The sequence below is a fragment of the Rana temporaria genome, chromosome 4 (assembly GCF_905171775.1).
Source record: "Rana temporaria chromosome 4, aRanTem1.1, whole genome shotgun sequence".
NCBI classification, from domain to species: Eukaryota; Metazoa; Chordata; class Amphibia; order Anura; family Ranidae; genus Rana; species Rana temporaria.
In genome coordinates this window covers 72,936,051-72,962,631 of record NC_053492.1, presented here as the reverse complement: position 1 = coordinate 72,962,631, position 26,581 = coordinate 72,936,051, and the positions used below count along the sequence as shown (strand labels likewise).

Genomic DNA, 26,581 nt, shown 5'->3' with positions numbered 1-26,581 from the left:
TTCAATTTAAAAAAATAATAATAATAAAATGTATAAATAATAAAACAATAATTGGTAAATAAATAAAATAATACAATTAACCACTTCCCGACGGCCGTACGACTTTATACGGCCGCAGGGTGGTTCTAATTATCTAACTTGCCGTCTTTTTACGGCCTCCGCTCCTCCTGGCCACTGGGGGGCGCGCGAGCGCCCGCCGCATCACTGGGATGCCGATGCGCATGCCTGGCGGTCGCGATGTCCACCAGGCTCCCGCGATCGGCGGTTACAGAGATCTGTGTGTGTAAACACACAGATCCACGTCCTGTCAGGGAGAGAGGAGACCGATCTGTGTCTCTTGTACATAGGGACACAGATTGGTCACCTCCCCCAGTCACCCCCTCCCCCACAGTTAGTAACACTAGGCAGGGTACACATTTAACCCCTCCCTCACCCCCTAGTGTTAACCCCTTCAATGCCAGTCACATTTATACAGTAATTCGTGCATATTTATAGCACTGATCGCAGTATAAATGTGAATGGTGCCAAAAATGGGTCAAAAGTGTCCGATGTGTCCGCCATAATGTCGCAGTACCGATAAAAATCGCAGATCGCCGCCATTACTAGTAAAAAAAAAAAATTCTGTCCCCTATTTTGTAGGCGCTATAACTTTTGCGCAAACCAGTCGCTTATTGCGTTTTTTATTTTTTTTACCAAAAATACATAGAATACGTATAGGCCTAGACTGAGAAAAAAAATGTAGCTATTTATTATAGCAACAAGTAAAAAAAAATTTTTTTTTTTTTCAAAATTGTCGCTCTATTTTTGTTTATAGCGCAAAAAATAAAAACTGCAGAGGTGATCAAATACCACCAAAAGAAAGCTATATTTGTGGGAAAAAAGGACGTCAATTTTGTTTGGGAGCCACGTCGCACGACTGCGCAATTGTCAGTTAAAGCGACGCAGTGCCGAATCGCAAAAAGTCCTCTGGTCAGGAAGGGGGTATATGTGCCCAGTAAGCAAGTGGTTAATACAATTACTAAATAACTAAAATCAGGTTGATTTACTAAAAGCAAATAGGCTGTTTAATCTACAAGGTAATGTTCATTTAGCTTAGTGAAGATGGGGATGTCCACTTTGCATAGAATATCACGTGCATGGAAAATTGAAAAACAGTATTTTTGCTTGCACATGTTTGGATAATAGAAGTTCGCAGAGCTTCATCTTATTTACTTAAAGTGCTACTAAACCCACAACAGTAACATCAGTCTGTATATGCAGTAAAGCATGCTTGTTATACTCACTGTGGAACGTAAGGGGTTAATCCTTTGCATTGTGTATAAAGGCTGTCTCTCTGATCCTCCTCTTCTTCCGCCCAGGTTCACACTGAGCTGCGGGAATGAAGCTCCCGATTTCGGCTGCGATTTCAGAAACATCTGTGCAGGTTTCAATGTAAATCGCAAAAAGTAGTACAGGAACTACTTTTTGAAATCGGAGATGCAGATACAGCGTTGCACCGATTAGGACGGTGCCATTGCCAGCAATTTGCGGCAAATACCGCCGTTTTGACATGCGATTTGACATGCCAAATCGCATGACAAAACGCACCAGTGTGAACCAGGCCTCCACACAGTTTGGTGTGTATTGCTAGAGAGTTTTTTTTTTCTTCGGAGGGTGCTTGTGATCAGCACAGGGCCAATCAGCACTGTCTAGACAGAGGATCATGGGAAGATGAAAACTCCTTTTACTAGCTTTACTAGATAGAAGTCACAAGACTGCTGATGAGAAAAGGTATTTATCAGTTTATAATTACTAGAATAACTGCATTTCCGTGTTCTGTGTACTGTGGGAGACCAGATATAATGAATACAGGTTCTGGGTTGGCAAATGAGGTGAAACAAATGTCAATGTAAAAAAGAGAGAGACAAAAAATTCCACAGTAGCGCACTAAATTAATCTACAAAACTCCTAAATATTAACATTGTGAAATCACCATAAATCACCCATACATAATGAAAAGTGTCTATATGGCATATTCAAAAAATATATATGCGCCAACATATGCAAATCAATATGGTAATACAGTCCAACTTAAAGTGATGTAAAAATAGTGAAACAAAATCTTGTTGATCCACCAAAATCCTTCACCAAAGTGATGTGTGCCAATTCCACTCCCTTAAGAATAAAGCTCACCAGCTGCTGTTGCCATTCACTCTCGTGTCTGGCAAATATTGCCTTGTTAGATGTTAATGAAGAAGGTGATTCAGTGTCGTGATCTCATAGCTTCCTTCGTACACATGGAGACATGAAGCCATTTAAAATCAATCAACTGTGTTTACTCTTTTTAAATCATAATGACAACAGAAACTACCCAAATGACCCCGATCAAAAGTTTACATACCCCAGTTCTAAATACCGTGTATTCCCCCCTTTAACATCAATGACAGCTTGAAGTCTTTTGTGGTATTCGTGGATGAGGCTCTTTATCTTCTCAGATGATATTGAGGTCAGGAGACTGAGATGGCCACTCCAGGACCTTCACTTTATTCTGCTGTAGCCAATGACAGGTCGACTTGGTCTTGTGTTTTGGATCATTGTCATGTTGGAATGTCCAAGTATGTCCCATGCGCAGCTTCCTGGCTGAAGAATGCAAATGTTCCTCCGTTGATAACATACTGCATTCATCTTGCCATCAATTTTGATCCCAAAAACATCAGAGATCCACCTCCGTGTTTCACAGCAGGAAGGGTGTACCTTTCATCATAGGCCTGGTTGACTCCTCTCCAAATGTAGTACTTATGGTTGTGGCCAAAAAGCTACATTTTGGTCTCATCACTCCAAATGACTTTGTGCCAGAAGGTTTGAGGCTTGTTTCTGTGCTGTCTGTAAGCGGGATACTTTGTGGCATTTGCGTAGTAATGGCTTTCTTCTGGTGACTTGACCATGCAGCCCATCTTTCTTCAAGTGCCTCCTTATTGTGTGTCTTGAAACAGCCACACCACATGTTTTCAGAGAGTCCTGTATTTCACCTGAAGTTATATGTGGGTTTTCCTTTGCATCCTGAACAATTTTCCTGGCAGTTGTGGCTGATACTTTAGTTGATCTACCTGACTGTGGTTTGGTTTCAACAGAACCCCTCATTTTCCACTTCTTGATTAGAGTTTAAACACTGCTGATTGGCATTCTCAATTCCTTGGATATCTTTTTATATCCCTTTCCTGTTTTATACAGTTCAACTATATTTTCCTGCTGATCCTTTGACAATTATTTTGCTTTCCCCATGACTCAGAATCCAGAAACATCAGTGCAGCACTGGATGAAAGATGCAAGGGTCTGTGAGGATGGTTACCTTTAATAGCCATTCAAACCCTTTGTGTCAACTTGTGTGCACGTTATCAGGCCAAAATCATCAGGGTATATAAACTTTTGATCAGAATCATTTGGGTAGTTTCTGTTGTGATTATGATTTAAAAAGCGTAAACACAGATGACTGATAATAAATGGCTTCAGGCAAACACTAACCATGAGTGAAAGAAAAGTTTTTGTGTTATCATTCATATTCTCTGAAAAATGGCTAAGAAATCATAAATTCTGCCAGTGTATGTAAACTTATGAGCACAACTGTAGGTGGAATCTTGTTCCTGTAATTGTTCCTAACGTCTTCTGGTCTTCTTGAATTATAGTACACCTACTCTTCCTGTTGTATCCTCCATAATTCAATTAAAGAAAAATACCACAGGGAAAGTGGGATCCTCTAGTAATGAGCACAGCAAAGGTGGAGACAAAGATGTAATCAATAGCATCCTCAGAAGACATAAGAAACCTTTAACTTCTCCAGCATCTACCCAAATATCTGTTTTATAACTAAAGGCAAACTTTTTTTTCAATTTGAATAAAGTGAAAAGGGTTGGAATCCCTGTCAGGTTTTTATTGCTGTGTCCTCGTTAGGGAGATTAATTCTCTCTAATTGTCCTGATAATCAAGGTCATTAGGACTGAAAGTAAGGATTCAATTTAGATTCAAGGACTAGGGAAATATTCTAATGATCACACTTGTTACTGTGACATCTATCTAAAACGTGACATCCCTTACGTTGACAGGAAGTGAATGTACATCTCCCTAATGAGACACAGATGGCAAAAATTAGGGGGGGAAAATTACAATGGTATTTCCCTCCCCTACTCTAAAATTTAAAAAAAAAATGTTTTGGCTTTAAATAGGTATGTAGCTATGTTAAGTTTTAAAAAATCATATACATTTATCACAATTAGATATTCTTTAATAGTCTATCTACCTCTGATTAAAAAATAAGGATATTTAGTTGTCGTGGACTAGAATAATACATCATCTATGCAGAAATCACATAGTTAAGATAATTCTCAGAGATAATTTTATATTAATGAAAAAATTATGAAAATTGCCCGCTAAATGACTCTTATGTTTCAGCTACTTTCATGTTGAACTATTAGATCTTTCTGTTCATTTTCATGACTGCGAATTCCCAAGTTGTCCTTTTTTTGTCTTGTTCTTTGCTGGATTCTTTCAGTACTTCCTAAGACAGCTCATTCATATCTGTTTAATTGCTCACCTTAACCCATTGGTTCAACCACCAAGATGTAAGAAGTCTGAACTCAACCGTAATCAATGACCTAACCCTAAGAGTTAGTGGCCAAGCATTATGTCGGCTCATAGATGACACTAAACTATTACAGAACCCTTTTCTTTCTAAACATGCTTGCGTTGTTTCATATCGTCTGTTCCAGGACTTCAGTGTTTTCCACTTGTTAAGGCTTGGCAGAATGAAACATTGCATATGCGGCCTCCCAAAAATAATATAAGTGCGTATCTACGCTAAGAATCGCTGTGCCAAAAATACAAGGTAATATTTTTGGCGACAGCGGGCGTATCTTAACAAATACGGACGCAAATAAATCATGCTGCCACAATTACAATATCATTACTTTATTCAGCCTGTTTAACTCATTAAAGGTCATCCCAATGAAACATAAATGTTTCAGGGGAAACGGCCTACATGTTTCATTGCTCTAATTGTTATAATACTATTCATCTTGTGCAGCTGTCTGTCCTGTTAGTTGAAGGGTCAGTCCACCCAAGGGTGCTATCTTAGTTATAGGTGGAACCTGGTTGGTTGCATCAGACCCTGGCTTTTATGTTTGAATACTTCCTGCCAAAATTCTAGAAAGTTCCCTTGATTGTATTGTTTACAACATGAAAAAATTATAAGCAGAGTGACCATTAAAGTCCTCAAGAAATATAATTTTTCAGATGGTTTGATTTTCCACCAGGAACTGAAATATCATTGTTGTGTGGACTAACCCTTTAAAACCTTTTAGTTTCCTATGGCATCCTTTAAGTATTTGTAAACCTAATCGCTAAATTCTCATATAATCTTATTAAAAAATGACATTTGTTTTAAATCTTCAATTTTTATTTTAAAACTGGTAAGCCTAAAACTGTGAAGATCTTTATACAAGCACTTACTGTTATGGGGTGACAACGCTCTATCCTTTTTATCCTTATCTCCCAATTGCTTTCCTGTGTTGTCACCCTGTTACGTATTACTTCAAGGTAGGCTGGGTTGCTGCTCCTTGTGCAGGAATTGTTCCCTGTTGTTATCATCATTAAGCACACCTTGAGCGATGACATGCAAGGCTGAGAAACGCATGAAAACATTATTTTATAAAAGAAACAAACATGGTAGTTGTTTATGATACACAGTGCTTCCGAAAAAGTAAATCTTATCCATTTAGGGTTTACATTTGTAGTGATGAGATCACTTCTTTGCCCATTTACCAAGTGTATACTCTTGTTATGCAGTGTTTGTTTGCTCTTTTTAAATATGGTTGCTAATGCTATGCTCTCTCTCACACCAAGGATGAGGTCATCAAGAAGAGCAGAGGATGGCAAGGGGTTTTGTGGGTAAGTGGGTGAGACATGTGGCATAAGGAGAACAATGGATTCCTGCCAAGAGAACACGGGCTGTGTAAGTGCTGCTGCTGCTGCAGATTCATCTCACTGAGACAAACAGAGAGACTGTTAATGATTTCATGTTCCTGTTTGGAAAAAAACCTTATGTTGGATGGTTCACTGAATGTTATTTCTTCAATACTTGGACTTTCAAATACAATGCTGTGTGGATTACTGTCTATGTGGAGATATATTTCTCAATTGGGATTTCACTTGCTATTCACAAGCCCCAATTGAGTGGAGGCACTGTCTTGTTAAAGATCCTGTCCTGATCACACAGATTATAAAGACTCTGCTCCTAATTTCTATACAGGTGACGCCATCATACCTCAGTAGCCGCAGAGAGAGAGAAAATAATCTGCACATAAATGCAGGCCAATGTGTTCCCCAGTTCAAGAACTAACTTCTTCCTGGAACCTCCGAAGCTTTGGAGCAAGGGACGCTGCAAAATCATGTAAAGAAAGGAAGAATGTCTTCTGGACAGCCACACTAAAAATAAAATTGCCTTTATTGTAAAATCCAATACAGCAGTACAAGTCACAGCACACTGGAAATCTGACTGGTTTCACACTATACTTAGTGTTTAATCATAGCTATATCCAGAAGACATTCTTCCTTTCTTTGCCTTGTACTTGCATTGCCTGCACCCGTGGTTTCTGTGAGCAGGATTAACTTTGAAGACAACCACACCTGAGCGGCTTCCCTTACTGTTTGCAAAATCATGTACATGGGAAGTCTGTTCAATGTATTATCCTCAAGTGCAATCATAATTCTTTCAAAATATTTCACACATTGAGAAGGCTGGGTCTGGTATTAAAACAGAAAAAAGCACAGGGCTTGTGCTGCCCAATCAGTTTTCTTTTTTTTACTTTGACATCTAACATCTTATTTTCCATTTCTGTCCCTTTTTAGGAGCAAACCTCTGACAATGAACACATCAGCTTCATCCCATGAAGTCATCACATGCTTCCTCTTGCCAGCAGCCCACCTGCATGCTTCCTCTTCTCAGTCCTCCTTACTGACATACACTGGAGATTCCCCAGGGCAAGGTTGGGTGAAGACTTGGCACACAGCTGTCTTCTAGTACAATATTTTAACTGGAATATAGAAAAAATGCAAATGCAGCTTTCCCACGAAGAGGATACCAAAAGTAGGCTTAGCGAAACAGCATTAACACAAGTACACATATGGAATATGTTTTAAAAGAAGTACTATCGATCAACAGGGGCCCTCCGACCTAGGCTGGGGGTTAACATAGGGTGCCTGGGCCTAAGGGCTAAGGGGCTGAGATGTGAAATAAACCACAAACAAAGTTAATGGAAACAAACCTTAGACTGGATATTCAAAGAAGTTTTGGGGGAGGAAGGAAGAAAAAATAAAATTGGGGGGGAAGTCCAAGGAACGGGGGAAGAAGAGAGAGAGATAACAAGAAAGATTGTGGAAGAGGAAGATAAAGGGAGGTAAAGGAAGAAAGATCCCCCAGGCTGGGAAATAAGCGGGGTCAATTAGACAGGCCTAGGCTGGTCAATGCAGAGTAGGGAGAGTGTAAGACTACCACAGGGCCCACACCTTGAGAAATTTAGTGTGAGAGTCGTGGAGGATACAACTCATCTTCTCTTTGATCATGAGGGTTGTCAGGATGCTCCTTACCTCCGCAAATGAAACAGCTGTCTTTTTCCAGGCCCTGGCTATTGCGCATTTAGCAGCTATAAATAGATAGGTGGCCAACTTCTGTTGTTACGAGAAGCAGCTGCTAATTTGACGCCTTTATGAATAGGTACATGGAAGAGGGTAAACAACAATCCAAAGACCCTTGACCAGAATCCCACCAGACAGGGGCAGGACCACCAGATGTGAAGTTTGTCTCATCGATGGCCGCATCCCCGAAAACATCTAACATTGTAGGATGGGTTTGATATGGCGATGTGGGCTGGGACCCAATACCAGCACAGGAGCACTGCCTCCAGATTAAAGGAGCACTTTGAAACATTGGCCCAGGCTTTACTCCAATCAGTGGGAGATAGGTCTCATTCCCAAATAGTTCTACCAACTACCTCCTGTGGTACGATCTTTCCAGGCTAGCCTCCCAAGCTCCAGCCTGAGGTAAAACCCTCAAGGGCCACCGGCAGACTCCCGTTATAACTGCTTCTCCATCTTCCACCCGATTCCTGGACTCCCATTATAACGGCTTCTCCATCTTCCACCCCGCTTCCTGGGGATTGGCTAAGGTCCCCTAAATATTCAAGACAACCCCTCCTGGCTTCCGTCCACTAACTTCTAGAATGTTCTCCAAAATTCTTGAAATGGGGAGGCACCAGAGAGCTGACAGGGTGAGTCATCCAGTCCTAACCTCTAATAACCCTGTCCTAAAATCCATGCCTCGGGTTTATCGCTGAGCCAGATAAATTTACATGCACTACCGTTAGTAGCACACTAGAAGGCTAGAAGGTGCTACATATGCATTTCTGTTGGCCAGTGAAGTGATCTATCACACATCAAGGTTTAGAAAGCAAGGGTAGACAGGGCCATGAAACAGTTCAGATAATGCAGTGGCTATCACATCTGCCTTGCATTACTGGGGTGCTTGGTTTATATCATGGTCCTAACACTAGTTCGAACAACACGAGTTTGCATGTTCTCCCTTTGTTTGTGTGAATTTCCTCCCACACTTCAAAGATGTGTTAGTAGATTAATTGGATCCTGTCTAAACTGGCCCATGCATGTGAGAAAGGGACTTTAGATTGTAAGCTCATTCAGGTCAGGGACTGATGTAAATGTACAATATGTATATCACTGCCTAAATTGTCATTGTTACATGAATATGTGTAATAAAATAAATCGGTCAATCAGAACTCTATAAGTCTCCTTCAACAGAAGGTATTTGGTCATCTGAGTGTTGCTATAGGGAACTGGTAGCAACATTTTCTTGCAAAAATTCAGCCCCTCTGTGGTTATTACTCAATTTCTTAATCAATTCACACTGACATTTGAATACAAGCCTATTTTAATCAGACGCTATTCATAGTTGTCTCTTTAATGTCCTCAGAGTATTGAACAATCTGACACTTCCCCTTCATGATGTGAAATGAGGGAAATCTTACACATCCCTCACTGAACATTTTTGGATTGCTTTACAAGACATATAAAAATAGAATTCTCACTTTATTACCTTATTAAGCGAGGAGATATTCTGCTACTAATAAATTATTCCAAGCTGCATTGCTGGATGTATAGCACATGTGACCTTGTAAACCCCACACTGACAAACAAACACAGAAACAGTTTTGTTGCTATGTCCTTAATTTACTCCCTTTTCACCTTCCTAAAATAAGTATTAAGTCATGTGTTGGGATGGGAACTGGGATGTAGAAGACTCTTACAGAAAAGTGGAATGTGTAATCCATTCTGCTATACTTTCTGACACAATTTTAAGGCCCCTTTCACATGGGCGTCTCTGTGGAACACATTCCACTTGCTCTCCATAGAAGAGACTGCAAGGTCCAATCAGGGCCACCTGAGAAACTGACAGGTGGATCTGATCGGACAGCCCAAACTCAGGAGAAGTCCTGAAGGAGAGCATGCAAGAACGTGACAAGGGAAATAGAGAGCAGGAGGTCTTGTGAGGACCAAACAGAATGGTTTGTTTGGTATTTTGAGACTAGACCTCTCTAAATAAAATGTATAGAGTTCTTCTTCGTACTTTATAATGACCTTACATTGAATAATACTGCACCAATGCAAACATCCTCTGTGACCTCCCACTCTAAGGCCCCATACACACGATAGAATCCATCCGCTGAAAAATCCCAGCGAATGGGTTTCAGCGGATAGATCCTATGGTGTGTACACTCCAGCGAATCTGTTTCCGTGGATATTTATCCCCTGGGATGGATTTCCAGCGGATAAATATTTGATGACATGCTATCAAATCTATCCGCTGGAATCCATCCCAACGGATGGATCCGCTGGTCTGTACAGACTCACCGGATCCATCCGTCCGAAGGGATCCCCCGCATGCGTCGTAATGATTCGACGCATGCGTGGAATTCCTTATATGACAGCGTCGCGCACGTCGCCGCGTCATAATCGCGGTGACGGCGCGACACGTCATCGCCAGAGGATTTCGGCGCGGATTTCGATTCGATGGTGAGTACACTCCATCGCATGGAAATCCGCGCAAATCCTCGAGAGGATTTATCCGCGGATACGGTCCGCTGGACCGTATCCGCGGATAAATCCTCTCGTGTGTATGGGGCCTAAGGCAGCGTACACACGGTCGAACATGTCCGCTGAAACTGGTCCGCGGACCAGTTTCCGCGGACATGTCCGACTGTATGTACGGCCTAGCGGACAGGTTTCCAGCGGACAAAAGTTTCTTAGCAAGCTAAGAAACTTGTCCGCTGGAAACATGTCCGTTGGACATGTCCGATGGTTAGTACACCTAATCGGACATGTCCGCTGGTTATGACGTGTAACCAGCGTCCCGAAATCCCGCGCATGCGTCCAATTGATTCGACGCATGCGTGGAAGCATTGCACTTCCGTGTTTGAGAACGTTGGTGTCTTCTACGTCACCGCGTTCTCTGTCCGCGGGGATTTTGGTCTGATGGTGTGTACACACATCAGACCAAAAGTTCCCAGGAGACATGTCCGATGAAAACGGTCCGCGGACCGTTTTCATCGGACATGTCTCCTCGTGTGTACGGGGCCTAATAATGACAGAAGGTAGTTTTCAAGGATTATTATGACTAAAATTCAGAGCAATATAAGTATGCCATCAACAACAGACATATAGCATGCCAATCTGACAGGTGCAAAAGATCAATGGATACAAAAACTAGAGCCCCCCAGCAAGAATGCTATGCATCCAGAGTGAATTTGACTCAACATTTCCAAGTTTGAGTATTATTATAATACAGGATTTATATAGCGTTAACAGTTTGCACAGCGCTTTACAAAATGAGGGCAGACAGTAAAGTGATAATACAATTCAATACAGAAGGTATCAGAGGGCCCTGTGTTGTGCAGAGTATTGAAAAAATGTGCTGGAAGCTTCATGTACAGTATACAGCAATATGCTTTACTTCTATGGAAAAATAGCAATCAATGTCTTTACAGCATGGAGACATGAACAGGAACTAACCACAAACAAGTGCACCGAACTTAGATAGACGGTACATCCGGTGATTACATTATGTCATAGATACACACTATAATACCACAGCGCCACCTATTGCAAAGATAGGTATAATGCATATATATAGTTCACAGTATATATAAGCAACTAGTTGTTGTTCTTCAAACACCCCTTCTCAACAACAACTACATTCAGCTTCTTCTGGATATAATTATGACATTCCTTCAAAAGGGCTTGGTGAGTGCATCAGCGCTCAACTCCTCTGACCGGCAGTTTTGAATGTCAATAACACCTTATTCTTGATTATCCCTCGGTAGGTGATACTTGATGTCGATGTGTTTGGTTTTAGGATTGACCCTTTCTGATTGCGTAAGCTTTATACATCCTGGTTGTCTTCAAAATTGGGAATTGGTTTTGACATGTCTATCACAATGTCCACAAAAAGTTGACAAATCCATATTGCTTCCTGACATGCATATGCTGCTGGAATGTACTCTGCTTCAGTTGAAGATAGAGCGACAGTTGCTTGCTTTCGACTAGACCAACTTATGGTTCCTTCCTCATACTGGAAGATTAATCCATTTGTGGATTTGCGGTCTGTGCAGTCCCCAGCCCAATCAGCATCCACATATCTGACCAGTTGTGGATTGGATGTTGCTGGTAGCCGTAACTTCATCTAAATTGTTCCTTTTAGGTATTGCATCACTCTTTTTACTGCATTCCAGTCATCATGTTGACAGGGAACTGAGGCTTTCCGGCATAGTATGCCCACTGTTGTGGCTATGTCTGGTCTGGTCACATATATAGCAGCTTACCGATTGTTCTGCGATACGTATCATTATTGGGTAGCAAGTTTTCCATTAGGAATGTTCATACTGAAATAGTAGTAGAGTAAACAAGGGTATTCATATTATTTACAAAAGGCGCATGCCAATAGTCTAATGACCCCTCTACAAGAACCTTACGCCTCCAAAGGTCAGGGATGGAGGGACTTTTCCCATTTAAAAGACAACTTGAACCTCATAAAGGTTTTAAGGTTTTGGATTTTTAGGTTCTCATGGTAAAACATTGCTAAGCCCCATTTCATTTAATCTGGCCACATAGTATAACTCCTAGGGGTTCCCATGCCTCAAACAGTTAGACAGACGTTGAGGAATTACAAATAAAGAGGTGTTCTGTCATTGCAATTAAACTAGCACTTCCAACTAGAATTCTCCTGAAAATGCTGAATGTTTTTTGCCTTCCAGTAAATCTGTCATAAACTTGGATATCTCAAATTGAACACTGCATAAAAAGAGGTCACTGTAAGTTTACCTTTCTCTGCACACATCAAGCTTGCCCCACCAAACCCCGCCCATCCTAAGGCTCACAATTGGCCCCTTCCATTGGCTGAACATACTATATGACCTTAGGGATTATAATATTTGACCTTAAGAATACTTGGGAGCAGGGCAGGACTTAGGGTGGTGGGGGCCCCTGGGCTTGAGTGTTGAAGGGGCCCCCTGGAGCCGAGAATTGGGGGGGATCGAAGTTGTTGAGCGGGGGGGGGGGGGCGAATTGAAGTTGTTGAGCGGGGGGGAGCGCATTAAAGTTGTTGAGCGGGGGGGGATTTTGCAGTTGTTGAGGGGGGGAGTGCCTCTCACCTGTGCTGCCAACAGCCGGGGCCACAGACTGTCATTAACCCGGCTGTCGGCTTTCTTCCCTTCAGCAGCCACAGTCCTCCACACACCACTCCGGTTCCTCCTGCTTCCGTGCTGCCTCCTCTTGCAGTGCGGGAAATTTAACCCTTTTGCGGGACTGCGGGAAGAAGCTGTCTGTGCGGGAAAGTCCCACAGAATCCGTGCGTGTTGGGAGGTATGCGCAGGGCCGCCATCAGGAATTTTGGGGCCCCTCGCACAGCTTAAGGCATGGGCCCCCTGAAGCAGAGAACCTAGGGGGGGTGGGGGTGCTGCCGCCTGAAATTGAGAAGCGTGGGGGCTGCCGCAAATTGAGAAGCGGGGGGGCCTTTACAAAAAAAAGAAGAAAACAAATATATATAAATATATGTAGCCATCCGGGGCCCTGGGGACCTCTGGGCCTTTTAATAAAAAGAAAAAATAAACCTCTGGGCCCTTTAATAATAATAAAAAAAAACATTTATAAAAAATACATAAAAAAAGGGAGGTTGCCAAACCCGGGGGCCCTGGGGACCTCTGGGCCTTTTAATAAAAAATAAAAAAATAAACAAAAATAAAAAAATAAACATTTATAAAAAAAATAAAAAAGGGGGGGTTGCCACATGGGGCCCTGGGGACCTCTGAACCCTTTAATAAAAATATATATATATATATATATATATATATATATATATATATATATATATATATATATATATATAAAAAAAATGTAATTTTTTTTATAAAAAATGTGGGTTGCCATCCGGGGGCCCTGGAGACCCCTGGGCCCTTTAATAATAATAATAATAAAATATATATATATATATATATATATATATATACATATATATATATATACATATATATATACATATATATATATATATTATATATATAAAAATAAAAAATATATAAAAAAAACATTTTTTTACAAAAAATAAATAAAAAGAAGGGGGGTTGCCGTCCGGGGCCCTGGAGACCCCTGGGCCCTTTAATAATAATATATATATATATATATATATATATATATATATATATATATATATATATATATATATATATATATATATATATAAAAATAAAAAATATATAAAAAAAAACATTTTTTTACAAAAAATAAATAAAAAAAAGGGGGGTTGCCGTCCGGGGCCCTGGGGGCCTCCGGGCCCCTGGGGACCTCCGGACCCCTAAAAAAAAAAAAAAAAAAAAAAAAAAAAAAAATGTTTTTTTTTTTTTTTTAAAGGGGGCCCCCTATTGGGTGGGGCCCCTGGGCTTGAGCCCAGTCAAGGCCAATGGTAAGTCCGGCCCTGCTTGGGAGACAAGAAAGGGGTGAAAACAAGTTTGACTTTTACAGAAAGAATTAAGATTTGCATATCAATTTAGCTGCCTGCTTCCTTGTATCTGGACATCATGAATCCATCAATAATAACCCAGTTACCATTCAAACCTTTTTTTTTCTAATAAAAACAATAGACTATATGAAATTGACTTAAAGCAGAACTTCACCCAAAAGGGGTAGTCCAACTTACATCCTCTCCCCCCTCCTCTGCCACATTTACACGGATACCTGGTTTTAAAAGGTACTTCTGGTCAGATTGCCGTAACGATCTTGTTACAGTTGAAGTTTAGCCCTCCCCCTTCCTTCCCTCACAGCCTTCTGGGACACATCACAGGTCCCTAAAGACTATGGGACCATTCACAAAGTGCAGCGCAACTCAGTGGGAATCCAGCAAGCCATAAGGCTTTGCTGCCAGTTTCCCTTAGTTAAAATGCCAGAACCTGGACCAGAATCTGATTGAAGAATTGATTCGGGTGAGGACAGCGCTGAATCCTTGGACAGGTCAGTCTCCTTTTATTAAAAGACAGCAGCTATAGTATTAGTAGCTGCTGACTTAAATTTTTTGGGGGGAGCTCCTCTTTAACTGGCCATAACAGACATTTTATTAAAGCATAGCAATTAAATGAACAGCATCGCGATTGCAAATAGCAAAATACCCATTTTATCAATGAAGTAACCAGAAAGGGTGGGGTTGAAGAGAGTGCAAAATTTGGTACAGCTCTGCATAGAAACCAAGCTGAAGTTAGAAGCTGATTGGCTGCCATGCACAGCTGCACCAGATGTTGTACTCTCTAGCTTTATTAAATCAACCCCATTGTCTTTAGTCCAATTTGTTTAAAAGTGAACTGCAACACACCAACTCAACTCAAGGACCTCCTATTGGAAAACTAAAAATTATTTGAGACTTAAAGGGACACTGAAGGTACATGTTTTTTCACCTTAATGCATCCTATGCATTAAGGTGAAAAAACATCTAACAATACCGCCCCCCCACCCCAGCCCCCCCGTTTTACTTACCTGAGCCCGTTCACCTGCGGCGCTCGCCCCGACGTCCTCTTCGCCGCTCAGCCTGGTCGTTGATTGGCTAGAGTGGATGGATTGAAAGCAGCACAGCCATTGGCTTGCGCCGCTGTCAATCACATCCAATGACGCAACAACGCCGGCTGTATCACAGGAGCACGCCTGCAAGAACTTACCACCATGCGAGCTTGCTCGCATAAAGGTGGAAAGATCTTGCGGGCAGGACCAGAGACAGCCGCCGAGCAACCCCAGAAGACGTGGATCGGGGCCACACTGTGCAAAACGAGCTGCACAGTGGAGGTAAGTATAACATGTTAGTTATTTTAAAAAAATTCTCTTTACAACCCCTTTAAGCATCATGGGGACCACTTCAACCACCAAACACCAGAGGGCTCCATTCTCTCAGTTGTGCCCCCTTCGGCAAAAAAAAACCCACTGATTTTGCAAGTGTCAAAGGCCCCTGCTCAAGTAACCAAACAAAATAGGGTGGGAGGGACAAATTCTCAGCTCTGTAGAAGTTTCTTCAAAGGCCATCCCTAACTCAGTCATTCAAGGTATCTCTTGTGGCTCCTCAGTTGGTTGTCATCTTCAGTAGAAGTAAACCTTTACCACTACACTCCATATGTAAAGCCCCACATGAGGGGCAGTCTTCTCTTGACTTAACAGGAGAGGGAATGAGCTTCCTTCCTGTCAGGGCTTATGAACTAGGCTCCGTTGTGTAAACCCTGCCCCCGGGAAGTACATTACTTCTCCACACACACCCACAAAATGTAGTGTAAACAAAGGTGCAATGTTGGAAATAAAGCATCATATGCACATCAGAATGAAGTGCGGGGGGGCCCTCATATTGTACCACAGGAAAAGGTGGAAAGATAAAATCGAAATTTTTATTATGTCAGTTTTTGTTTTTCTTGGGTGTTGTAAATTGATAATGCGTGACTAACTCAGCTGGTGTACTGTTTCCTGAATATATTATTAAAGGGTCACTAAAGGAATTTTTTTTAAGCTAAATAGCTTCCTTTACCTTACTGCAGTCCTGGTTTCATGTCCTCATTGTTCGTTTTTGCTTTGATGTTGCTGTAATTCCTCTCTGTTCTGGACACTTCCTGGTTGTCTGTTTCCTGATAACCACAGTACTGGGAGATTTCTCACTGTGGTCACTAATCAAGGAGGTGTGATTACTGTGTGTCTAAAACCCCTCAGCACCAATCCAGTTTCGTTTTACAATCCATCACTGCCCTCTATTGGCTCTCTGGCTCAGTACATCAGAGAACCAGGAAACAACAGCAAAAACAAAACTAAACTGTAGGTACATTATATGATTGTTTTTTATCTATTTTTAAAAGGAATCAGTTAACTATTAGTTAACTCTCTATCGTATCATCTGTCATTTCAGCTAAAACATTTTTTTCCTTTAGTGACCCTTTAAGAGGTGATCAACACAGCACAGGCAAGTCTGATGGCTCCAGTTTTGAATGGTTTCATCTAGGGTTGTCCCGATACCACTTTTTTAGGACTGAGTACGAGTACCGATACTTTTTTTCAGGTACTCGCCGATACAGAATACCGATACTTTTTTTAAATGTGTCCCCAAATGCAGCCATGTCCCCCCACAAATGCAGCCATGTCCCCCCACAAATAGAGCCATGTCCACCCCACAGATGCAGCCATGTCTCCCCCCATATCCAGCCATGTCCCCCCCATATCCAGCCATGTCCCCCCCCATATCCCCCCCCATGCAGCCATGTCTCCCCCCATATCCAGCCATGTCCCCCATATGCAGCCATGTCTCCCCCCATATCCCCCCCATGCAGCCATGTCCCCCCATATGCAGCCACGTCTCCCCCCCATATCCAGCCATGTCCCCCATATGCAGCCATGTCTCCCCCCATATCCAGCCATGTCTCCCCCCCATATCCAGCCATGTCCCCCATATGCAGCCATTGTCTCCCCCCCATATCCAGCCATGTCCCCCATATGCAGCCATGTCCCCCCCCATATCCAGCCATGTCCCCCATATGCAGCCATGTCTCCCCCCATATCCAGCCATGTCCCCCATATGCAGCCATGTCTCCCCCCATATCCAGCCATGTCCCCCATATGCAGCCATGTCTCCCCCCAAATCCAGCCATGTCCCCCATATGCAGCCATGTCTCCCCCCATATCCAGCCATGTCCCCCATATGCAGCCATGTCTCCCCTCATATCCAGCCATGTCCCCCATATCCAGCCATGTCCCCCATATGCAGCCATGTCTCCCCCCATATCCAGCCATGTCCCCCATATGCAGCCATTGTCTCCCATATGCAGCCATTGTCTCCCCCCATATCCAGCCATTTCCCCCTTACCTGCATCCCGCTGCCGCCGACTGGTTAATACGCGCGGGGAACATTACAGCTTTGAATAGCTGTAATGATTCGCGCCGCGCTGCGTATAGACACTCCCCCTTGCTCGGGATTGGACAGTTCACCCGAGCAAGGGGAAGTGTCTATACGCGGCGCGGCGCGAATCATTACAGCTATTCAAATTAAAGCTGTAATGTTCCCCGCGTGTATTAATCAGTCGGCGGCAGCGGGGATGCGGCAGGATGCGGCGCAACGGCGGCGGGATGCGGCGTAACTGCGGCGGCGGGGGGGGGTAGATTCTATTTCGGTATCGGGGGGTATTTGCGGGAGTACGAGAACTTCCGCAAATACTCGGAATCGGTCCCGATACCGATACTAGTATCGGTATCGGGACAACCCTAGTTTCAACTTTCATCCTTTGTATGGGATACATTTTTCAAGTTACAGTTTTTACTTATGATGACCTGTGCATTTGCAGATTATACATTTGGTTTGCAAGATATCCAATGGACAAACTTTTTTTTCTGTCGTCAGCTTCTGTGACAATATGGCTTAGGATCCTAAATGTGTTATTTCGTGCCAATCACACTCAAAGAAAGCTACTAGCAACAAAATGTTTTAATATGTCTAAAGAAATTGAACTTAAAGCGGAGTTCCACCCAAAAGTGGAACTTCCGCTTATCTGATTCCTCCCCCCCTCCGGTGCCACATTTAGCACCTTTCGGGGGGGGGGTGGGGGATACCTGTTTTTTTACAGGTACCCTGTCTCCACTTCCGGGAGACCGGGCCACAGCAAATTATGTCAGCAGCTCGGTCCCCCTCCTCCTTCCTCCCCTTCAGCCAGGCCAGTGAATGAGCGCAGCACGCTTCGCGCATACGCAGTAGGGACACGGTCATGAAGCCGAAAGGCTACACTGCCGTGCTTCCCTTACCCACAATAACAGCGGCAGCACCCGACCAGCCGATAGAAACATCAACTGCACAGCCGACATCGCTGGACTCCAGGACAGGTACGTTTTCTAATGCTAAAAGGCAGCAGCTACAGTATGAAGGGGCGGCAGAATTCTGTTTTAAGTCTTTTTACTTTCATAGGATTTTGCCACAGTAAAGTTTTGCATAGGATGCCTACACCTATTCTAGCCCTGTTACAAGGCAATGATTTTGAAGCTCTTTTACAGTTGCTTGAAACTTATTGTCATATTTTATTCTTTTACGCACAACTCCAACCAAACCCTCTGTTTTTTAGTTGTGAATGGAGTTGGGCAGGGTTGGAACCTCTAGGACACAGGTGTCAACACACCCTCCAGGCCATTTCATGTGGCCCTCGCACCTCTCCTGCAGCTGCAGGAGAGTTCCAGCCCTCCTCTAGTCCTCCTCCAGACCCTTACTTTCTGCTTTCAAGCAATGCATTCAGCCTATTCCCAGCAGCAGCATAAGGAAAGGTGGTGCACTGTGATGTAAGGTAGAGTGGGGGACTCAACTTCTGATGGTGGGGTGGCTCTTGAGATCTAATGTAAGGGGAGGGATTGCGCTGGACATCTAATCTTACAGATACAATCGGTCCTTTTGAGGGCAATCATAATGCAGATGCGGACCACGATGAAATTGAGTTTGACACCCCTGCTCTAGGAGGTTTATATTGTTGCCTGCATCCCCTCTGGGAAGATTACAAATTATTTCCCGCTCCCATGGCAGGATTTCAGAGGGACAGGAAGTGGGTGGAAATCTCTTGAATGGCACCAGTTAAATTTGGCAATTGATTTGGGATTTGAAATGGTTAAACCTCTGTAAGCTTATTACTGTTTAAATCTTCCTGTCCCAGTGACCCTTATTCTCCCAATTTCTCATCCTGGTGTTACATGAGTTAGGGAAGTCACCCAAATGGAGTCAGAGATAGCAATAAAATCTCCAGGATGTCAAACCGGTGCCTGGAGCAGCTCCACCTTCTATATCAAGCCATGAAGGAGTGAGGCCCCATACACACGACCGAGTTTCTCGGCAGAATTCAGCCAGAAACTCGATCGGAGCTGGATTCTACCGAGAAACTCGGTCGTGTGTACACTTTTCAGCGAGGAAGCCGTCGGGCCAAATAGAGAACATGTTCTCTATTTCCTCGTTGTTCAATGAGGAAAGTCGGCCCGCCAAGATCCTCGGCGGCTTCAACACTGAACTCGACGAGGAACTCGAGTTCCTCGGACGTGTGTACGGGGCCTCATTTGGAACTCCCAAAACCCATTGTTTTTTTATTAATAATAACTCAAAAATAAATTCTGGACCCAACTGGTTTTGGTGCTTTCCGTTTTTACCTTCGGCCTAGTACACACGAGAGGATTTATCCGCGGATACGGTCCACCGGACCGTATCCGCGGATAAATCCTCTCGAGGATTTCCACGGATTTGGATCCGATGGAGTGTACTCACCATCGGATCGAAATCCGCTCCGAAATCCCATCGCGATGACGTGTCGCGCCGTCGCCGCGATGATGATGCGGCGACGTGCGCGACGCTGTCATAAAATGAATTCCACGCATGCGTCGAATCATTACGACGCATGTGGGGGATCCCTTCGGACGGATTGATCCGGTGAGTCTGTACAGACCAGCGGATCAATCCGTTGGGATGGATTCCAGCGGATAGATTTTAAAGCATGTCTTCAAATTTTTATCCGCTGGAAATCCATCCCAGGGGATAAAAATCCGCGGAAACAGATCCGCTGGATTGTACACACCAGGGGATCTATCCGCTGGAGCCGGTCCGCGGATCAATTCCAGCAGATGGATCCTCTAGTGTGTACGGGGCCTTCCAGTTTTCCTGAGATAAGAGACAAATTTCAAGTTCTATTCTCTATGAAAGAACCCCTTTACACTTGATGAAAGACCCTATTAGGGTCCTTAAGCTGTACTAGGAAGTCACACACCTACCCTTTATTTAGCTATAAAAACTGGACAGCAGTTCAAACCTTTCCTCGGACTACTTAAAGCTAAGATAAAGTTTTCACTGGAATTTTGGCTTTAAACATCATTTTATCATTAGGAATGTTCAATATGAAATAGTAGTAGAGTAAACAAGGGTATTCATATTATTTACAAAAGGCGCATGCCAATAGTTAAAACCTTACATCATTACTAATTTTATAAGGATCAAAAAAGAGCAAAGCCACCAAAGGATGCTCTAGTGATGACTATTTTATTTACTTATTTTTAGTTGGCATACTAGTCCTAAAATGCATTTTCAATAAACTTTAAACTAAGTTCTGAAGTTACTTAATCTTGTTTTTACGTTCTATGTCATATAAAATAGAGGTCCAAGTTATTTATTACAAGGAATAGAAAAAAAAATAATTGTGTTTAAACTTATATGCCATTTCTAGCCTAGTGATGAAATTATGTGGATACATACCGCTATTGTTGTCCAAACCACACAATTGCAGGACCTTGCTTCAAGGGTATATGATATAAAGAACAAACATCTAAGGTTTCTAGTATGCCCTGAGAGAGCAGGCTGCTTGGGAAACATCAGCTACACAAAACAAGGCTTATTGGTATTCCTGACAACCCAGCCAGCCAAGTTCCCAAAGGTGCAGGAGAATTTTTTTTAAGCTTATATGTGCAAAACACAGTCATATCTGTTGTTTTATGCTTGTTTACTTTGTTTAGAATTTGTCTTCTACATGCCAAGTTAAAGCTGAATTCCAGGCAGACATCAAACATAATACTCAATGGGCATATATTTGAGCCGGCCAAGGATTAATAATAGTGTCCAGACAGTTTTGTGATTCAGGCGCCTCTGCCAGGCAGTATAGGCAGCTCCTGGAACACCATTGCAGGCTTAACTGCAGCTAAAACATACATAAAGCGTATTGTACATTTTTTACGTTAACTTACTGGGTGTGTGAGTAGTTATATATGGATTCTCAGACTGGGAGGTTTAAGTAATAATATTGTGGGATGTTATCACCAAAGTTATAAGAGGGACAAGTGAGCTATACACGTGTGTTGCGCTACCCCTGGAGGAGCCGCTGATTAGATTTGGGACGGCATAATTATGTTACCTCTGTGATGTGTCTAGGGTTGATGGTGATGATGAGAGCAGTGACGGAATGTCCAGACAGTTGGTTGACATTTTCAATGCTTTTTATTTCTGGTCCAACACAACCAACAGTCAACTCGAGGTAGATAGAATAGATTGGTGAAAAAGAATAAACTTTGCAGATTCAGGCTATGGATAGAAGAAGCAGTCCTGCCTCCAATGACTATGCTTGTTTCGTCATCACTCCAGCCGGAGTGGGTATAGTGCCCCTGGACAGATCCCTCTCACAGACCTGGCAGCCAGGGCGTCACTCGGAACCACTGGGAAGGAACAAGTCTCTGCCACCGACTTGGCTCTATTCGATTTTGGGTTAGTAAAGGTTCTCTGCCAAGGGCCCAGTACTCAGGAACATGAAGGTAGAGCGAATCCTCCCAGTCAATAATTTGGGGGCCACTGACTGACAGTTTGCGTCATGCAACCTGCCAGTATTCGGTCACCCAGATCCCCGATGGTTTTGTCCAAGCCCTATTGGATCACCTGCCTCTGGGCTCACCTCAGACCGACTCCCCACCGTACAGCACAACCAGCTTGGGATCTTTCTTTCAAAGTGTGGGGACCCAGTAAGTCACTGGGGCCCCATTGTAGCTTCAGTTGCTCTGAGCCCCGAGGGCCCAGAATCAGGAACTCCGCGTAGCACGTGCGCCCCGGCCTGGTAGGCCATATCGCCGGGGCCTGTGATGTGCGCACACCCTAAAGGTGGGTGCCGCACCTGGAACCCGCGAAGAACCCAGAGTCATGGCCTCCGCCACAAAAAAAAACCCTCCCCAGCATGCCCCGCGAGGGAAACGCTCCTCTAATTGGCTGCTGGGGAAGAGCGGCTCCCCCTGAACCCCTCTGGCGCCACCTGCCATCCAGAGCTGAAACTACATCTCTGAAGCACAGAATGACCCACAGGTCGGTTCAGGGCTGGCGACAGCCAAAATTTAAACAGATCAATCCCGATGAAAGCAAATAACTCTCTCATGCTACTAAATTTAACATAGCACCTGTACTGAAAAGTACACAGGCGCTACATAAGCAATCTAGTTGGATTGGAATGTGGCAGAATCAGATGTTTATAGCATGCAAAGACTGTGATATATATGGTCTGGTGTCCTGGTTTTGAGAAAATACTAATTCCCATTGAAGGCAAGAAGGGGTAGTTGTGCCTAAAGATTAGCAAAAGTTCCTTACTGAGTAATAATCTCATAGACTGAAGATTCTACTCAAGGTTACATGCTGAGCAATTTTACCTTCATAGACCCACCATTGAGAACCTGTATGCAGAAAATGCTTCACTGGTAGCACCTGGAACTGAATAAAATTCACTATACATAATAGTGCTGGACTTGTCAAGGAAAAGAAATGGGACTATATTGTACAACACCATATGAGCCAATTCAGAACCTGAGGTCTCCAGCCAGCACCCCCTGGTATTGTCAAGAAGGCAGATGTCACAAACAATGCCCACCATAACATTAGCCACATCTGCAGGAACAGCAGGCCTACTGCAGGTAAAGAAGCAGGATGAACAGCTGTGCAACATTCTCAGTCAATGCAGCTTACTGCAGGGCTCTGTTGTACCCCATTCATGACTTAAAGTCATCTTGAGAGGTGGTCCTAAATGAAAGGACCACCTCTCCACCCCTCGTTTTTGGATAATTAAAAAATATTTCTCTATCTCTACCTTTTTTGGAAGTACTAAGTGTTCTTCCGATCCAGCCATGGCCCAGGACGTCACATCCTCTTCTGCGGCAAGCCCCCAGTTGTCTTCTGGGACCATGACTAAGACAAATTGCAAGCTCCTAAAGAGTACTACAAGCCCTAGGATAATAAGCACTATAATAAAGACTGTTTATATTCATGAAACCTTGTCATGTCTTTCCATTTATCATAATCATGTTATATTATTCAGTGTAATCATCTTATCTAACGACTGTTTCATGGGGTATTTTAGAATCTGGTTGTGGGGAAATGCAGCCTGTTGTAACGGCAGTAAACACTCAATCCGAGGAACAGAACTTGTATTAAAGTCAAAATTCCTTCATTCACAACAAGCCCGGCAGGAAGGCACCCAACCGGGAACACTCACAGAATGCACAGTGATGTGTAGCAGAGCAGATCTTGGTGGGCCGACAGCATTTGTCTTGAGGAGCGGAATGCAGCCTGGCCAGTCTGCATTCAAATGGAGAGGTGTCCAGGAAAGTAGGCATGTCCCTGTCCTTTCCCTTCTCATCTGGAACCTCTCCCTGCTGCTAATCACTGTCCCTGTCAGATGGTAACCTGACCCTACACTACCCACACACTACCCTGGGATCCAGGGTTTTAAAGTGGATGTAAACCCTCACATATACCCAGTAAAGTGAACAGCCTTAGATGATACACAGGGAGGAAACAAATCCTCCTACATAAGTTTTACGTGTATATCTGCTGTCTTCATCTTTATATACTGTTTAGAAAGAGAACATCGTGTTAGGAGATTTTCTCTTCCTGGATAGCACTGCAGAGAAGCCTGGGCATACAACCAAGACAGCTGATTGGAGGAAAGCCGTAGACCCCCTCTCCTCATAGGTTGAGACTTTCAGCTTTGTTTTTTTTTAATCCTTCAGCTTTGTGCTAATCTATTTGTAGCATCCTCCCCAACACAAAACTCAGGCTTGTTTTATCATATGTGACGGAATACTTGTCAGGAGTTATCAGGCTGATAACAGAAGAACGGGGCAGGAGAAAGCTATGGGACATAGTGCTTTTAAGAGAGATACCAAAACACTGCAGATATATGTGCCAAGCTCAAATTTCATGAACTGGGTTTACATCCACTTTAAACAGGCTCTGTCTGACGCAAGATCCAATCGGATAGCTTCTCCAGTGACCCAGGAAACCATAGAGCATGGGTGCTCAACCTGTGGCTCTCCAGCTGTTGCAAAACTACAATTCCCATAATGCCTCAGCCTTTGGGAGACATGCTTGTACCTGTCAGCGGCTTGCAATGCCTCATGGGAATTGTAGTTCCGCAACAGCTGGAGAGCCACAGGTTGAGCACCCATGCCATAGAGGAACCATGTTCCTCTTGACAGCCTCTCTGAGCTGCTGAGGGAGGGAAGCTGAAAAACGTATCTTCCATGGACATTGTGGAAAGGGGCCTGCATTTGAGCATAGTAAGCAAACAAGCACTCCACTGCAAAACCAGACAGCCATAAACTTCTCCATTGTTGGTGACTGTCAGTAACATACATATGGAGGGAAGGCTACTTGAGATACACTATGAAGGTATAGAGTAGAGTATATGAGTATAGGGATGCATGCACATGCATGGAAGATACATAGATGCATATATAGATTGAACAGTACATGCTGGCTGGGGTTTGTAGTTAGTACCTGTATTCTTTCTAAAATTATGAGAGAAAGAAGTTAAGATTCTTAAGGGATCCATAGGATTTTCATTATTATTTTATTCTGTGTATACTCAGTTGGACTTTATCTGTCTCTGGGACTGTAAAATCCAATAAAACACTACACTCTTTGGAAAAAAAACAAGGATGCCTGGAATTTGTTTAAAGGTTGTGCTCTGCGCACACTTTTCCCACTCTTCCCCCCTCATCCCTGTAAGTATGTTGAATGAGAGAGACTGACAGCACTATACAAAGCAATAGAGTACGGACTGCTCAGACTAAGGCCCCATACTCACGACCAAACATGTCTGCTGAAACTGGTCCGCGGGCCAGTTTCAGCAGACATGTTCGGTCGTGTGTGGGCGCGAGCGGACCGAATTCCAGCAAACATTTGCCCGCCGGGCCTTTTCCCAGCAGACAAATATTCCTGGACGTGTTTTAAAACCGTCCGCTGGAATCCTGCCCGCACGGACATGTACGGTCGTCAGTACAGACCTACCATACATGTCCAGGCGCCCGCCGTCCCTCGCATGCGTCGAATGACTTTGACGCATGCGTGGAAGCATTTTAAAGGCGGGCCGCCGACGTCGCTGCGTCATTGTCGCGGCGACACCGCGTCATCGACGCGGCGACACCGCGGACACGCCCCGCGTATTGTTTACGCGCGGACTTCTGTACGATGGTGTGTACAACCATCGTACAGAAGCCCTCTGGCAGACATGTATGGTGAAAACGGTCCGACGGACCGCTTTCACCATACATGTTTGTTCGTGTGTACCCGGCCTTAGAGTGCCATCTGTCTCTATCCCACTCTGGCTATTGCTGTGCTGGGGATTACAATATAGGTACATATGTACCTGCCTGCACCATTTGAAAGACCTTTTTTTATACATAAACCATACAATACCCCCCCCCCCCCCCCACCCCATGTACAACACTTTTCCCTTCATGTTGCATGTCTAGTTTGCATAAATACTGTCTCTCTAATTCTATGCAGTCAATGCTAGCCAATGGTAATCCTGTGTATATTACAAAAACAGTCTACCAGGTCTTCCATCTGCACAGAAAACTAAAATTAATTTTATTTTGGACTAGTCTACACGGGCATCTGAATGCTTTCCAATGCTTTCAGGAAAACATTACATTACATGTATTTGAAATAAAATCACTTTGGAACATGTTTGAAATGCATTTTTCTTGTGATCACATTATTCTGTATGAATACAAGCAGAGCAACAGTGAAAAAAACAAGAATAAATGAAATTGTGGATCGCTCCATACAGTCTAAAACCAAAGTGAAGCACTGGAATCCAGATGTTTCAAAAATGCTTCAGAAAAGCATGTCAATATGTCAAATGCTTGTTAACTTACTGGTATGTTTTTTTCTTAAAGTAGATGCAAACCCTCACATACCCAGTGAAGTGAACAGCCTCAGATGATACACAGAGATGAAACAAATCTCCCTACATACGTTTTACATGAATATATGCTGTCTTCATCTTTATATACTGTTTAGAAAGTGCAGATCGTGTTAAAATTTTCACTTCCTGATTCACCTTTGGGTGTGTATTCTTGCCATACACTGGAAGACAGCTGATTAGAGGAAAGGCACACCCCCCTCTCCACATAGACAGCGACTTGCAGAGCTGTGCTGTGAATT

General features: G+C 43.4%; 1 long non-coding RNA gene across 1 annotated transcript in view; it reads right to left on the bottom strand.

Moving 5' to 3' along the window:
* The window catches only part of LOC120936307, a 32,510-nt gene that overhangs the window by 1,425 nt on the left and 4,504 nt on the right, over positions 1-26,581 (bottom strand). The window contains exon 2 of the long non-coding RNA XR_005748600.1: positions 5,482-5,652. This is a non-coding gene — a long non-coding RNA (uncharacterized LOC120936307). The remainder of the gene's footprint in view (positions 1-5,481; positions 5,653-26,581) is intronic.